Below are 15,789 nucleotides of genomic sequence, written 5' to 3' on the forward strand. Positions count from 1 at the left end.
TAATAAAAAAAAACCAACTTTATAAATAAACAGACAGCATTACCAGTTCATAGTCCACTCGGCCTCCTCTCTCCAGAGATCACAACAGAAATGAATTCTGCAGGGTTTTCTTCTCCTCTAGCACAGTTTTATTTACCTTGCAGTGTTCAGGCTGTGTGTGGCGGAACAGTGTTCAGCTTGTTTAATTAGAGGACTGCAAAGTAACGAAAGGGACATGATTCTCCAGGAATTTTTTTTTTCAGAATGAAAGCAAAGTTTATCAACAAAAAGTCCAGGTGCCCTTTCCCTCAACAATATTTGCAACTAGGTAAGACTTTCAAAGGCACCTGTAATTAATGTCTACTAATGTTCCTTAGCTAAACCCGTATCGGTTCAACGCCATGCTGTTCTACACGCCACTTTAAATTATCCCCAGCCCCATTGCCACCCACGATAATTAACCTTGTCTTTTCTCCTCCTCTCAACTTTGGCCTCCATAAAAAGTAAGAGGGCTACATCTTTAAATCGCCAGATTACACTACGAGAACTGCCCACCCCCCAAAACCGGAAAAGCCTGGAAGGCTTGTTCAACAAATGTTTCCTAGTCTGATCATCCAAAGAGACTAAGACCCTAATTCATTACAAGTAAAATGGAAAAAAAATAATTCACAGCTTAATATAAACAATTCTAGTGTTCCCAGTTGGGGTTCTTTACTATCAAAGCATGCTATGATATGTGCGTGTGAACTCTCACGAGTCAAAGCAGGAAGGTGGACAGCTACCCAACAATTCAATGAGTATTCATGGCAAGGTCTGGTAAGTTGGGCCCCTCAACCGTCTTTATATAAGTCTTGGCAGGCACACTGCTCTCAGCTCTGTGCAGAGGTGCACGCCCATATATGCAGGGGTATATACCCATCTGTGCAAGGGTGCAATGCCCATCTTTGTGGGCATTGCTAGAAGGACGCGTCATCACTCGATAGCTGACAGACTTAGTCCAGATCGTCCCAATTCACTACGGCAGCAAATTTAGATTGCACAATTTTCACTATTTTCTTAAGGGTGAGAAGAGAGGGAGGGCAGACATACCTGAATTATACAAATAATTCACTCAATTCTCCCACTTATTTTTGCCTTCTTCAGACATGGCCTGAAGATGGCATTGTCTAGTTAAAAGATGCTGTTACTTGGATGAGGAAGGAAAGTAAGGCTCTGAGAGGCCCCAGGTCCTAGGATAACTGACTTGCACTACCGAAGTGGAAGGATGGAGGTTGTTGAGGTGTTGCCGAGCCCACTACACATCTCACCCAAATGCTTACAGACTTGGTGTGGGAGACACTAGAGACAGCAATGGAAAAGGAAAATAGGGAGGGAGGAAGGGGGAAGGGAAAGAGAGAGACTAGTCTATGAATTTGAGTTTAAATTTGAGGGTATTGAGAAGATAATTCTTTATGAAAAAATGGTTTGACAGAATAACTTATATTCCACCAACACCCCGCAGTTTTCTACGAGCCTAGTTGGATATGAAACTTAAGATCTGTCAACATTTTATAGTTCCCTGATTTAATAAGCATTTTTCCTTCTTTTCTTTAACTGCCAGATTTTTTAATGAAATGGAATCTTGGATGCCTACGTTCTGGGTTTTTTTTTTATTTGCTATATTATAGTTGCCTGCTTTTAGGCCATGAATGCCAAAGTCTTTATTCTTACAAATCTCTCTACATGTGTAATCTGAGCTTGCTAACTAGTTCTTTACCCACTTCATTAATTAAATTGACAGAAAAGGTTATTTTCCCATGTTGTGGTGAATGACTCTTCAGAGGAATGTTTGAATGAACATTTCAGTCTTGAGTTAGTACGTAGTCCCGTGTCCTCAGATCACATCACAGCAGCAGATAAGAAACTTGCTCAATTTTAGAAAAAAAAAAAGTACGTTTTTGAAACTCATCTTAAACTGCTAACTAGAGAAAAATGTTTTGTTTTTAATTTTTGACATGTTATTGCCACCATTTTAATTTTGAACTTTTAAAGAGATTAAGAACAAAAGTAAAAAAAATATTGTGATAAACTAATTTTTAGTTCGCATTTTTGTCACTAATATTTGGGGATCGTTGATGAGTCATAAACCTTTTAAGTGCTCTTCCAAACAAATAGTAACAAATCCAGTAGGGAATCACTGTCACCATGAACATATATATTTTACAAGGCAAATGTACTTGTATTCGAACATAAAAACTCAAGATTATTTTATAATATCAGTGTAAAAAAATCATTCATAAAAAATGTCCCTAATCACAAGATTCAGGAAACTTCAAAACTTTATCATTTTGATTTGTTCAACTAGGACCAATAGACCTCGAAAGAGAAAATACAGGTCCGACATTTCTTTACATTTATTTAACACAAATGAACGCTTGGAGTCCTGCCAACGAATGTCAATATATTCATTTTGACGGTAATCCCTAACAGCAACAACAAAAATAAAGCTTCCAAAAAATCCGAAGATTCAAAATACCACTTAAAAGAAGCAAGTATGGAATACGTCACCCTACATCTATGCAAATTATACTTCAAGGGAAAATACATACTTCAAATTTGCTTCTTGAACAGAGTTTGCCTACAGATCCCCTTTTAGTGCACAGCGAGGCCTATAATAGTAACTACCTCAATGTGGTTTCTTTACAATGGGGAGAATAAAGCAAAACTGTTGCTCTTTCTTTCATCGTATCACAATTTGATTTTTGATCTAAGACAATAGCATTCAATGTATGAAAAAAAGGACAAAAGGAAAAAATATCTGACTTTAGATGGAATGTTGATGTTTTAAATGTACCTTTTTAAAATGCGCTACCATTTTTTTATTCTACACCAAACACATTATTTAAGTGCAGAGTACTTTTCAATGGGCTTAACATGGTGCTAGGAATCTCTTCTTCTTTTCTGGGGTGTCAGCTACCAAAAGCCCTATTCGCATTTGAAAAGGAATTTTGACTTGTTTCAGTATCAGATACACCCAGTTCCTCTTGCTTTCAGTCGCTGCTATTTAATGCATTGTTAATCATAGAACTGCGGTATATTGCACATGGATGGGCATGTTCTATGCAAATATATTCAGTTGGGGTATGTATATATTTTGTTATGTTCTGTACATAAACATCTACCCTTGTGCATATGTATATTTACATCATGTGTAACTATGTGGAGTATATTACCAAACTGTACTATACTTAAGAGGAGGAGGAGTTTCGAAGGGGTGCCAGGCAATATTTTAGTTAACTGTTAACTGAGTCCTTTTTTTTTTTTTTATGAAAGCCATTAAGTTGTATTTTGGGTTTTGTTTTTCACAGTCCCAAAGGTGGGTGTTGACAGACACGATTATTTCCTGTTTTCCAAAAAGGTCAGTTTTAAAATATTATGTTAACATCTGCTTTAAATAATTAAAAGTGGAACCATCCCCCTTTGCATCTACCTTCTCCTAGCAAAGCCTGTGGGCAGAGATCCTGATAAATAATTCAAAGAAAAACTTAACTTTGATTTCACAAACAAAAGCTCATCCCCTGAAACACTAACATCCCACCATTAACATGCTTTGTGAAAATGTGGTTGTTTCTAAATTATCTCAGGAAAAGGAATGGCTGACACTGTATCAAGATGCTGGCTGCAATGGCCTCTTGGGGTAGGTTAGTGTGTGCCACAGTTACTCAGAGGTTTTTCTGCTGAACAGAAGGTCTCCAAGAACTACACCCCTAGCAAAGTCCTCTAATATTAGTAGATCCAAGAAACTGATGTCTACCATATTTACACGTGATGTAAATATACATATGCACAGCATCCATGTTTATGTACAGAACAAGATCTACACACATCCCAGCTGAATACATTTGCATAGTAGTACATGCTCACGTGCAGCAGACCAAACTTCTAGGGCTAACAGCAGCAGCTCAAAACAGAAGAAAACACTATTGAAAAAAAATGCCATTGGTATTTCTTAATTATTAGAAAACCTTGGGTGCAAACTGTTGTGCAACAGAGGGCAAGCGCCATCAAGTTTCTTTTCTATGCTCTTCAGAAAGCTTGTGGTACAAAAATGCAATGTAGCTTCACAGCCCAGAAGAGAAGAAAATCTTTAATGTGTTTATAAAGGTCCCTGTCCTGTCTCCCCTTGAGGAGTGAACAAACTGGATGGGACACAGAAAGGAGAGCGAACAATTCCTGGTTAATAATTTAAGAGAGAGGAATTTATTTTGCCTCAACTTTCCTTTAACTAGTTCACTTTTTTTTCCCATGAAGAGAAATTTGATAGCCCCTGTTCTTTATGAAATTATGGAAACCACAGACTAAAAGAATGGGGAGTCATTATTTCAGAACTGAAAAGAGGTAGGTGTCCTTACTTCCTCCTTAAATTGCCCATTACTGGAAAGGAGCCAGGAAGTCGAAAAGGTGCACAACAGACCATGGTTATGGGCTGAAGCCCATGTTCTTCCTCCTCCGTATTCCGCCGAAAACAAAACAAAACAAAACAAACAAACAAAAAACACTGCTATCCAAAATCCTTAAGACCAAGACAGAGAGAAAGTAGCTACCCTAAGGACTCCCTAAAACATGGCTTTTGGATGCATGAACCCCAGTGTAAAGCAAGAAAGAACAAGCTGTATGATTCTGTTACATGTCCAGCTAGTATTGTCCCTGTTGGCTTTACCTTGGCTCACGTGGGGCCGGCTATCCATAACAGCCCCGGAACCACGAGGGACCACAAGGGACATCTCTGGGGATCTGCGCGATGACCTAATCGAAAGAGAGAGGATGCAAAATCGAAAGATAGAGAACCAGCCTGGGGCAGACGGAGGACTTTAGGCTCTGCGCCGTAGGTACCCACACTGGAGGAAACCGACTAGTTAGCAAGGAGCATCCTGCTGCGCCTCCTGTCCTGCCTTTCCACGCTTTGCCCTGCCCTGCCTGGAGCTTCCCTGCGCGCGCGCCTCACTCACACGCACACGCCTTAGCACACGCACACACGCACACTGCTCCCAGCAGCGCCTCTCGCCAGACCGTGGGGCGACTTCCCCCCTCGGAGGGGCGGCGGCCCTGCCCCGCCTGGCACAGTCCCGCAAAGGGACAGAGAGGCACTGGGGGCTCTGGAGTGCGTGGGCCGTGACCGAAGACGCACGGCGGCAGGTGGCAGCAGGGGCTTCTCAATGGAGGGCTCGTAGCGGCGGGAGGGAACAGCGTGGGTCTGGAGAGGGGGTGGTGCATCCTTGGTAGCTTTTTCCTGCGGCTGCGGGGAACTCGCCTTGGAGAGGGCACTGAGTGCCGGTTCGCGTCGCCAGGTTGGGGTTGTGCGCGCGCGCTTGGGGATCCGGCTGGCACGAGGAGGGCAGTTGAGGGAACCCACGCGGCGGGGCATGAGCGACGTCCCTCTCCGAGCCTGCCTGCAGAGGGCGCCCTCATGGTGGCGCCCCGCCGAGTCGGGCCTCCATCCCCTGAGCAACAAGGCTAGGTCCTTCTGGAGATATCCCGGTTGGTTTGGTTACACTAGTCACCATCTAAGGCCGCAATTCCAGGCGGCAGTTTTTTCCTCGTCTTCCAGCTGGAAGACACCAGGGTTAGGAATGCAAAGGGAGATGACCTGCTGGGCAAGTAGCTCAGCTGGGCCAAATCACCACTGTGGGTTGTTTTTTGGTGGTTTGGGGGGGGGGGGCGTGGAGGGGAGTGCTGTTTCTTTTCTTTCTTCGAAGAGCCACACAAGACGCCGAAAAGTTTTCTACCACTTGGGGGACACAGGAGGATAAAGTATAAACCTTACTTTCTAGCTGGTATGGCCCGACAGTACTAGAAATCTCGGCGGGCACGCTGCCTGTCACCGAATAACACACACGCACTTTCACTAGCTGTGCTAAGTGACCTGAGGCTGCTTTAGAACGCGCCGGCCTCGCAAACAGCGCCAGCTGGGGAGAAGGCTCCCTGTAAAAGTCTTGCCCCCAACCACTGGGTGTTGCCCATCCTGCCGCCTCTATCACATGGAAAAGTGGGGGCCACATTCCCAAAGAAAGCTCAAGACCTTAGAAGGACGGACACCGATTGGGGTTAGACCGAACCCTGGCCTTCTGCAAGTATGAGCCAGCAGAAAAGTGTCTTCTCAGTAAAAAACTGACCAGATTTTGTGATACTCTACACCCGGGTGGCCCTGTCTGCTCCGCACTGCAGAAGTTCAACTGAGCTTGAAGTAGTGACAACCCTCCGCCCCGTTTAGGTGCCTTTCCCACGTCTAGCAGTCAAGCCTTGGCCAGAGGTGTGCAGAAAAAAAATTTAGAGGACCCCCCCCCATTCTTATAAATTTGAGAATTTGATCAGGCCGCACAGATTACTCAAAGCTTCCGTTTTTCTGCGATCCAATTTTATTAGGATTTATTCTCATTTGCGCTCGGCTTCTCTGGGGAAATAATGCTTTGATTAATGCAATCCTGGCCCAGGATCCGCCTCATGCCCCTCGACCCTCTCCCAAGAGAAAGGGCCTGTTTGACAAACAATAACAGAGGCGCAACTCTTGCAATCTGCCTACACCTTTGGGGACGGCTGGGAAGAGGGTGACACCACTAGCTAAATGCAGTGTTGGGGAGGGGAGGGGAAGGGAGGGGGGCTCTGTGGTGGTGAACTTTACGGACCCAGAGCCTTAGGTACCGAGGCGGGGTGGGGGTGAGAGTTCAATGGAAGGACCCGAGCCTTGGTGTGCATTCGAATGGATGCGTGGATACCAGTGCGCGCCTGTCCTCTGCTTGCTCCCAATGTCTACTTCTTTGTCCCTCGCCACAGGCCTCCACAACAGAGATCCGCGCACTATGGTTGTGCAGCTCCTTGACCCCAAGGTATATCCACAGCGCCCACCCGCGGCTCCAAAGCACCTGGAGAGCACGACCTTGGAGTTAACCAACCGAACCAACCTGAGACGCCCTGCAGCTGCCAAAACCTGGACTAGAAGCCCAGAACGTGGGACCCAATTCAGTGGTTTTCCTCATCCATCCAACCATGCATCCATCCATCCTTGCATGCTTGCATGCATGCATGCATACCATACAAATCGGTGAACAGAAGAGCGGAGAGTTCTCTGCCCTGCTATGGGCTAAGAGCGGGCGCCCCCTTTGCAGTTCTTTAGCCTCCTGCTCAACCAAGGCCCCCTCCGCGAGGGGAGAACAGCTCAATTACGAAAGGAGCAAAGAAACGAAATCCCGGGCTCCAACGCCCTGCCCACCGGAGCTTCTCCGGTCTCCCTTTCTCGTTCCCCACCCCCACTGTCGCAAGCTCAGGGGCGGGCGGGGAGGCGGCGGTGCGAGGGGTCCTGCCCGGCTCCGCGGGAACAAAGCCCGCCGCGGGAGCTCGTGGCCGCGCTCTGAGCGGGTGACAAAGGCAGGCAGGCGGTGCCAAGCTCCAAGGCAGCGCTCCTGTGGCCAGGCGGGGAAGGAGGCCCCGAAGATGGGTGCCATTTGCACCCAGATTTTTCTGGACTTCTGTGTTTCTCTATAGTGTCCAAAGACCTGTTGGGTGACTCAGCGTTTATGTCTCTGGTCCTGCAACCTCACCAGCCTCCCACTTCTTTTCTGCCCGCCAGAGCCTCTCCCATCTCCCCCCAGCTTTTTTTTTTCCACCTCGCTCCTTTTACCTCGGCCCTTTCTCGCTTTGAAGGTTAGGTTTTTCCCTTTTTCTTTTCCATGGTAAAGCAATGATAACTGGACCTCTGCAGACTTCTCTGTGTTCAAATAACATTCTAAAAGACGTTTCTGGGCATTTTCAGGCAGAAAGGGGGGCGTAATGGGAGTCTTTTAATTTTATTATGCAAACTGAACCCTAAATAAAATAAAATGCCGTTAGAATACGATCTAAGAAAGACAGACTTAGCCCTGAGGCCGAACAGATTCCTGCTGAATTCGGCAAGTGTCCCTGTCGGTTCCCACAAATCACATAAATGGCTGCGGGGAGGGGGGGGTACCCCTTCCTGTGGAATGGGGCTCCCAGTCCACATGGAAATGGGAGTTCAACTCTGAAGCAAACCTTTCTGGAAAAAAAAAAAAAGTTCTAATCTTACCTTCCAACCCGGGGTGGGGATTGCTGCCAAGACCCTACCAATAAAATCGTACAGTTTTTTTTTTTAATTCGGAGTACTTTAATGGTGTTTACTCCAAGCAAAGTTTTACTCTATTGGTTTTGATGGGGAGGGGGACATAAAGGGACACAGTCCTCGTCATTTGACAGCACAAGCTGTGACTTTCCGGTGAATTCTGTGCCCTGGTTTGATTTTAAATTAACGTTTAATGTTATCAAGTACCACTCTGAGCCGGGGATTCTCCCCCTCGGGCTTTATTAACTAGGATTCCGGCAGAAAATTTAGGCAGAGAAGTGAGTATTAAAAGAAATCCTGGACCTACAACTTTTAAGTTGGATATAAGCCTGAGCTGCAAGGAAGCCATTGTGAGCAAGGTCACTTCATTCTGCCACCTCAACTTCTATCAATAGGTTTATCAGCTGAAATTCTATTCTTGCACACTCTGGGATATTGGAAGCACCAGCTCTCAATAAACACATTTGCTACTGCATTCTTTTTTTTTTTTAAGTGAATAGCAACAACCCCACTTTCTTGGAAACACCAATAAAGAAGGACAGCCCCAGACAGGCACTGAGTTGGGTAGGACCCCAGAGAAGGAACAGAATTGTGACATGGAAGGAAGCTACAGCATCCTAGGATGGAAGAAGCCACGGAAGCAGTGCTTGGAGATAAAAAAAGAAAAGAAAAGAAAAGAAAGAGCACTAGACTTCAGGCTAAATGCCCAGATCTACACCCACATCCAGCTCCTCAGACAGTAGCGAAGGTCAAATGTGGAGAGAGAGAGAGAGAGAGAGAGAGAGAGAGAGAGAGAGAGAGAGAGAGAATTGTTCTCTAGGATGCCACACCACCTCTACTTTCATCCCAGAACTACTGGTTTGGTGCCAGAGAAGATGCTGTGAAACTAGATAGGATACTTGATGGAGGAGAGCCCCAGGCAAAGAGCAGCTCAAATCTTTCAGGGCTAATGTAAGAACACAAACTTCAGATCCCCCTCTAGTAAAGCTGAGTTCATATTTCTGGGCTTTGTTTTTGTATAAGACACCACACACACACACACACACACACACACACGCCTCGAAATATTTTTTCAAGCTAGAACATATCCACATTTGTTGCTAATGAACTGTATTTTCACCATCACCTCTAGTCAGTCAGCTGGGCTCTGGGCTACCTAATCCTAGGAGTTGAAATTTGAAAAAGTCCGTGATGTCAGGGAGCCCAGGAAGGGTGGTGAAGGGCAGGCCAGAATAATCCATTAGTTGCAGCTTCCCCAGCCATTGGAAGAAAGCATTACCAGCCTTGACAGATGCATGCATGCAGCTCCGGTGAGCAAGCAGTTGGAAATGGGTTGCTTCAAAAGCACATACAGGATCACCAACTAAGTTGCTGTGCCTTCTCAATTTATTTCACACAATCAGAAATGCCCTGTAGTTTAAGGCTGCTGCTGCTGCTGCTGCTTACTTTAGAGTAAAGCATCATAGTTTCTTTGGATTTATAATTACTCTTTCAAACCAACCTGAAGAAACCTAAGTGTTTGCTCCCTGCCTCCAGATCAGAGGAACCGGTTGTTTATCAAAGAGACGGGGGGGGGGGGTGCATACTCCTAAACCTTAGCAATACCAAGAAGCAACTCATCTACTGTCCATCAAATAAAGTCTATCTTCTAACCAAAGTCATTATTACAGAGCCCTCTCCCTCTGTATAGGCCACAGAGTACAGACTGTGAGTAAGCTGACTATTTCAGAGTGTGAACAGTAAGAGAAACTGCCTGCTTTCGTGCTGCTGCTTTCCTGGACCGCCTTATCATCGTGAAATGGAAACAAATGAGGAAAAATACCCATCTCATGTTGTGCACATTTGACCCAGGTAATGGTCTACATTCTCTCGTTTGGCGAAAACAATTTCACAGTCCCCAGTAATTAAGCCTGTAGATTTTGCCCAGAACTTTGAATCTTAATTCATACCCACCTTGATTATTTCCAGCCCCAAGTCATGACAGACCTCTATCATGGTCCCTGTAAAGGAACAGCTCATCTCAGATTAACTTGTTGCTTGACCAAGAATTCTTATTTTCTTTCACTGCAAGGTACATCAGTCTCTAGAAACCAGGAGGGTTCCCTCCACCTCTCTGCTCTTTCAAGAACATTTTCAAGAAAGGGGAGGGGGAGCAGCTGCTTAGACCATCACAGCCCCCAAAGAACTGTAACACACGAATGTTCCCTTAAAAAGAATCTTGAGGGTTTAACCAGTGTTTTACAATATGAATGAATTTTTAAAGTTTCTTTCCCTGTTTTTACAGCCTAACTTCCTTGAGCAACCCTGGGCTTGGAAAGCAAACTAAGTTTTGGGACTTGTCCCACTCTGTGGATCTCCCCTGGATGTCTCGTGTCCGCAATGCAGAGCTGAGGAAGAAAGCAGTGTTTGTGCTCAAATTACAATTTCCTCAATTCTTCACTTGCATTTCCTAGCACCAACCTGACAGTGCAATTCCGGAAGGGGTCCAGGGTGAAAAATCGTATGCTTTTATCTGAGTGTCTCTCCTGCTTCTATGAAAGACTATTGGAAGATAGTCTTTCCAACCTAGACGAAGTCGCAGTTTCTACCAAAATCAGTTTCCAAAAAACAAAAAAAAACAAAAAAAAAAACTTATAGTTGAAGCCTGGCTGACTTGGAGCTGAGTTGTTGAAAAGAAGCTAGTGGTGACACCCCCATCCCCCAGCAGCAGAGCTATCAGAGAGGTCAGGCTTTGTGACACTCGGGTTCACAGGTGCCTTCAGCTGCACTGTGGAAGCTCCTCCCTCCCCCCAGTCACCCAAGCCTGTCTTAGTAACTCTCTAAATCTCCTTGGGAAAATTGTTGTTTGAGACAAGCTGACTAAATCCTCAGAACCAGCTAGGATCTGCCCTTCACTGGTTTAGGAAGTTTCCGACTTTGCTATAGGACTTTTTCATCCTTTGCTGCAGTTTTCGCCGGCAGCCCTCACCCCCTCCCCCCCAAAAAAAATCCTTGGATCTAACACCCCTCTTTAACTGTCCTAAAAAGGTTCAAGTCCACAGTTACCTCTACCCTCTGTCTGGCTTGCATTTTCTTTTCTCTACAAAGCCTTTCAAGGCTGTTAAATCCTTCTAAAACCAGTAAGAGCTACTAGGTATCAACTGGAGTGAAAGATCCCAGGCACCTGCTCCATCCTCAAGCCCCTGACTTCTACACAACTGTGAGACTGTGTCCTGCTGAAACAGTCATTATTCAACATATAACACTTCAGAATTCATTTTGTTTTCTAGTCAGATTCCAAAAGGATAATCATCACCAGCCTGAAAGACAGTTTCTTAAGTTGCCTATAATATAACTAACAGTAATTCTTTAGCTGCTCTGTGTTTTTGTTTTTATTTTTACTTTTGCTTTTGTTTTTCTGCCTATTTTATTAAAAAAAAAGCCCTAGTCACACTTCCCTGGAGCGAAAAGGGGAACAGTTTCTGCACTTTCTGTCTTCCTGGGCCATTTACAGGCACGGCTGGTGTGAGGAGAGATCATTGTCCTAGTATTTTAAAATTCTGTGTGGTGCAATCATTTCCCTTCTTCCCTTGAACATGCATAGAAAGGTAAGGGTGTTTGTTCTTCTGGCAAGTTCGTAAGGGCAGATTTGCTTTTGAACTGGCTACATTTTCCTGAGTGCCTGCTACGACGAGTCAGTGCGCCCCCTGCTGACTAGTCAACAGTATAGTGCTAAGCAAAGTTTATTTTGTTCAGTAAACCGTGTCATATAAAATTAACAACAACCAATAAAATTAACTTATATGTTTCAACTGCAAAAGTCCAAGACAAAATAAAGCTAGTTTTAGTGGTCCTAGAAATCTCTAGCTTGCCTTCTCCTCTTTGGCTGAACCAAGGTCCTTTTATCTAAAGCCCAGTGCACAAACATATAGCTTAATGTGACTAGTGTTCTTCCTTTTATTTCTTTCTCTATGGCAACCAATATGCTCTGCTCAGAAATGTTCCCCATCAAGGAAACAAATGATCTTCAGGGAGCAGCTCTATATGGCATCTGGTCCAATGGAGCACACGGAGTTAACCCCAGTCAGATGCAAGGCTGTAAACAAGGGGAGGAAACCTAGTGATTCTCAGCCCCTCCCCAACTGACACCTCTGCCTCCCTCATTACAAACCACAGCATTGATTTAGCATCAACTGTTTCCAAATAAATTACCAATTCTAAATTGCAAGGTGTTCTGTATACAAAAGTGAGTATAATTCCAGACATTTGACTCCCCCCCCCCCCCCCCCCCCCCCCCCCCCCCCCCCCCCCCCCCCCGCCCCCCCCCCCGCCACTCCCCCCCCCCCCCGCCACTCCCCGCCCAAATGTGGCTTCCTTCGAAAGATCAAACCCAGACCATTTTACTAAAGTCAGATAATCACACTGGCCTGAACTTGGCATAGCTATTTCTTTCGGCCACATTTATCCAAGTAAGTACACCCTTGAATTTTCCAAAACCCGGGGGGTAGTGATAAGAAGGGTTAGGTCTGACTGTCACAAATAGAAAACATGAAATCTGGTTCTTTGGATGCTGAAGCTCCAGCGTCCTTGGGGAGTGGAGAGCAGGGATGTCCTGGTTAGTTTTGATTGATCACCCTCTTTCTGATGGGCTTTTACTACTGAGCCAGGAGCTGCAGCTCACCGCCTGCTCCCCAGTTGCAGCGTTAACCAGGGCTACACTGACTCTAGGCTCTCTCATTGCTTCCTCCTCTCTAGCCCTCAGTCAGTGGTTATCAGGCCCTCTTCCCCACTTGGTCGTACTGCTCCCCATCCTAACCTGGACAGACTCACAATTCAGTCACCCCAGTAGCTACAGACCCCAGGCTTTTCCCTCTGCATCCTTGATTCTCTGGGGGAAATTCCAAACAAGAAATATTTATATACTCCATGCTTAGTAGGCACCTCTTTTCGAGGGGTTTGCCCCTCCCAGAATCAACAATTAAAATCAATAGCACTTTCTCGCTCTCACCCAGAAGAGTAAAAAGCTCTTGCTGTGAGGGCCTCTGGAACCAGTCCACCTTTTTATGTATTATTTTAGCAACGTCAGATTCCTTTTGCTCACTCCCTCCGACACACTTTCCCTTCCTCTCTCCTCCCAAGCAATGAAAATAAAGCTTCCAAACCTACAAGAACATAAATAAATACACCAGAAAGAACGGAAAGGGAAAGGAGAAAGGAAAGGAAGAAAATGGGAGGGGGGGGGAACCACTTACCCAGCAAACTCCCAAGGTTAGACTTTTAAATAAAAGGTTGTTGTTTTTTTTTTTAAAAAAAAAATAAGGTGCCTGAAGGGGTAAAGGAGAAGGCGTTTTTCTCCACTCTCCAGAACCGGCGCATCCTTAGCCTTCCCTTTACGCTGACTCCTCTAAGCCCAGTTCTCACTAGTCTATTATTTTCACCAAAATATATGAAAATGTATGCAAATGAAAATCAGCACTAACTGTTCTCCCCTTGTTATATACTTTGGATTTTTTTTTCCAGACAAAACAATCACACTCGGCAGAGGGAGGGGGCGGATGGGGTGGGGCGGGAGTGGGGGGGGAAGCTGGGGAGCGATTTGAGAACTAAGTATATGGAAGGGAGGGGAAAGGGACAGACCTGGGAACAGAAGTGCGTTTCTGTTATTGAGGAGCACAGCGTTTGGGGGGCTTCCCGAAAGCGCACACCCTCCGCGCAAAGGAAGAGTGGCTCTGTTTGCAGAGGCGCTATCCCGTTTCATCAGGCCACCTGAGACGGCTTTTGAAAGCGTGTACTGTGAAACTCATAGCAGTAATTTAGACAAAATCCTCACTGTATATTAATGAAAGGCGGCCCCATGGCTCTGTTCCTATCCTCCCCATTCAGTGTAAACAAAACCACGAGACTCTTTCGGTTTTTGAGCCGGATCCAAGCAAAATCGGCAGGAAAGGAAAACACGGGGTGCTGGCACCGACCATTCAAACGTCTGCACCTGGAGATCTCAGATTTATTCAATGAAATCTGTGTTCCATCTTTTATATATACATATACGCATACATAAATATAAAAAGGAACCTTTTGGGGAGGAGTGGGGGGAATCCGTTCTGTTTGGGGCTTTGGTTACTGCTGCCTTTTAGATCTGTTCCTAAGATGGTATCTTTTCACCCGGCAAGCAGGAGCTGGACCCAATCCTACATAAATGCTTCGCGTCTACGGTTAATCTCGAGATCACGCAGAGGCTGCGTGGCTGCTGCTGAGCTGGAGAGCTCCTACTGTAACTGAGTTCACCTAAGTGAGCTCTGCAGAGGAATTATGCATGGGGGAGAAGGCAGGCCAGTTCTTTATATTCGAAGCACACTGGCCGCCAGGTTACGTTCTCGGCTGCAGCTCGGGCTGGGACTGCAGGCTGCAGGGTGCAGGCTGCAGGCCGGTGCCCTGCAGCTGGGGGGTGCGGGTGCAAACACAAGCACCCTCATTAAGAGTCGTGTATTTATTGAATGTCCGAATTGGGTTAGTTCATTGGAAATCCCCAAGGAGGGTTTAATTTGCCCTTGTTTTCGTTGCCACTTTCTCTTTTTTCTTGGTTCGCTGAGGTTCCTCTGTGCAGCGTTTCCGCTTGGCCGCGTCCCCCACACACACACCCCGCTTCTCCCGCCTACCGGGCGCACTCCTCCTCCCGGCCCCCTTAACTCTTTCAGCTGGGTTGCGGCTGAGAAAGCACTTGTCGCCAGCGGTCACAGCCACCGTGCAAACCTGAGACCCAAAGAAAGAGAAAAATAAAGAGTCCCCAAGCCCAAGAATAGCAAGCAAGTAATAACCCCACCGATACACACACACACACACACACACACACACACACACACCACACACACACACACACACAACACACACACACACACACCACCACCACCACCATCAGCGGTGGAGCGGCGGGGGAGGGCGCGGCTAGCGGACCCGAGCCCTCTGGGCAGGCTGTGGCAGTCACAGCATTCTAAAGGCATTAGGGTCGAATACACTTACGATGTATCTAGGGGGACGGTCGGGCTGTTTGCCTTTCAAATACCTCGAGTGGCTTCGTTGACCAGCACCCTCCAAACTCACAAGGGCACGCACGCTACTTGCAAGAATCCCAGAGGAGGGTGGGAGGGAGGGAGGAAAGGAGGGAGAAGGAGAGGGAGAGGGGTGGGGGAGAGCGAGCAGCCGCAGCAAGCGGTCCGTCTCGCACGCGCGGGCCCCGCGCTGGTACAGGGCTGCAGGTTTCCCAGATGATGGCATCCGAGAACTTAAACAAAGAGGGTCGCCGCCGGCGCGCGACGGCTGCACAAAGTTGCAGTGGCGGATTTCCAAGAAGCTTGGCCACCAGAGCTCTGGGCGAAACAAGCCTTCCTTTCCCACCTCCGGCAAGACGGAGATGGGGGCTCGCGCGGGAAGGGAAGAGGAAACTTTGAAACCATTGGGGACACATCTGTCTATAGGTATTATTTTGAACCGTACATCCGTGGCGCGCGCTTTACAAATCTCTGGCGTGGGGTGGGGGTGCAACACAACGCAGTCTAGGTAGAATGGGTAGACTGCTATTTTTCGTGGTTTTTTTTTCCCCTCTTCGTTTTCCTTCAAACCCCCTTCTTCCCCGCCTCCTCCTTTTCTCTTCCCTTTTTCCCCCAACCTCCCAGACCAATCACGAAGGCAGGGAGCCGCGGAGGGAACGCAGACGTTTGGGCCGG

The 15,789-nt window shown here is 46.4% G+C and overlaps 1 long non-coding RNA gene across 3 annotated transcripts in view; it reads right to left on the bottom strand.

The window, feature by feature from the left end:
* The window catches only part of LOC102000915, a 48,017-nt gene extending 32,770 nt beyond the window's left edge, over positions 1–15,247 (bottom strand). Inside the window, exon 1 of one of the 3 annotated variants that reach the window (XR_003378112.1) lies at positions 15,086–15,247. This is a non-coding gene — a long non-coding RNA (uncharacterized LOC102000915). Of the gene's footprint in view, positions 1–13,320; positions 13,500–15,085 lie in introns of those variants that run through there. The other 2 variants (XR_001229225.2, XR_003378111.1) reach the window with 2 other exon arrangements.
* Between the last annotated feature and the right edge of the window lie 542 nt (positions 15,248–15,789).

The sequence above is a fragment of the Microtus ochrogaster genome, linkage group LG2 (genome assembly GCF_000317375.1).
Source record: "Microtus ochrogaster isolate Prairie Vole_2 linkage group LG2, MicOch1.0, whole genome shotgun sequence".
Taxonomy (NCBI): Eukaryota; Metazoa; Chordata; class Mammalia; order Rodentia; family Cricetidae; genus Microtus; species Microtus ochrogaster.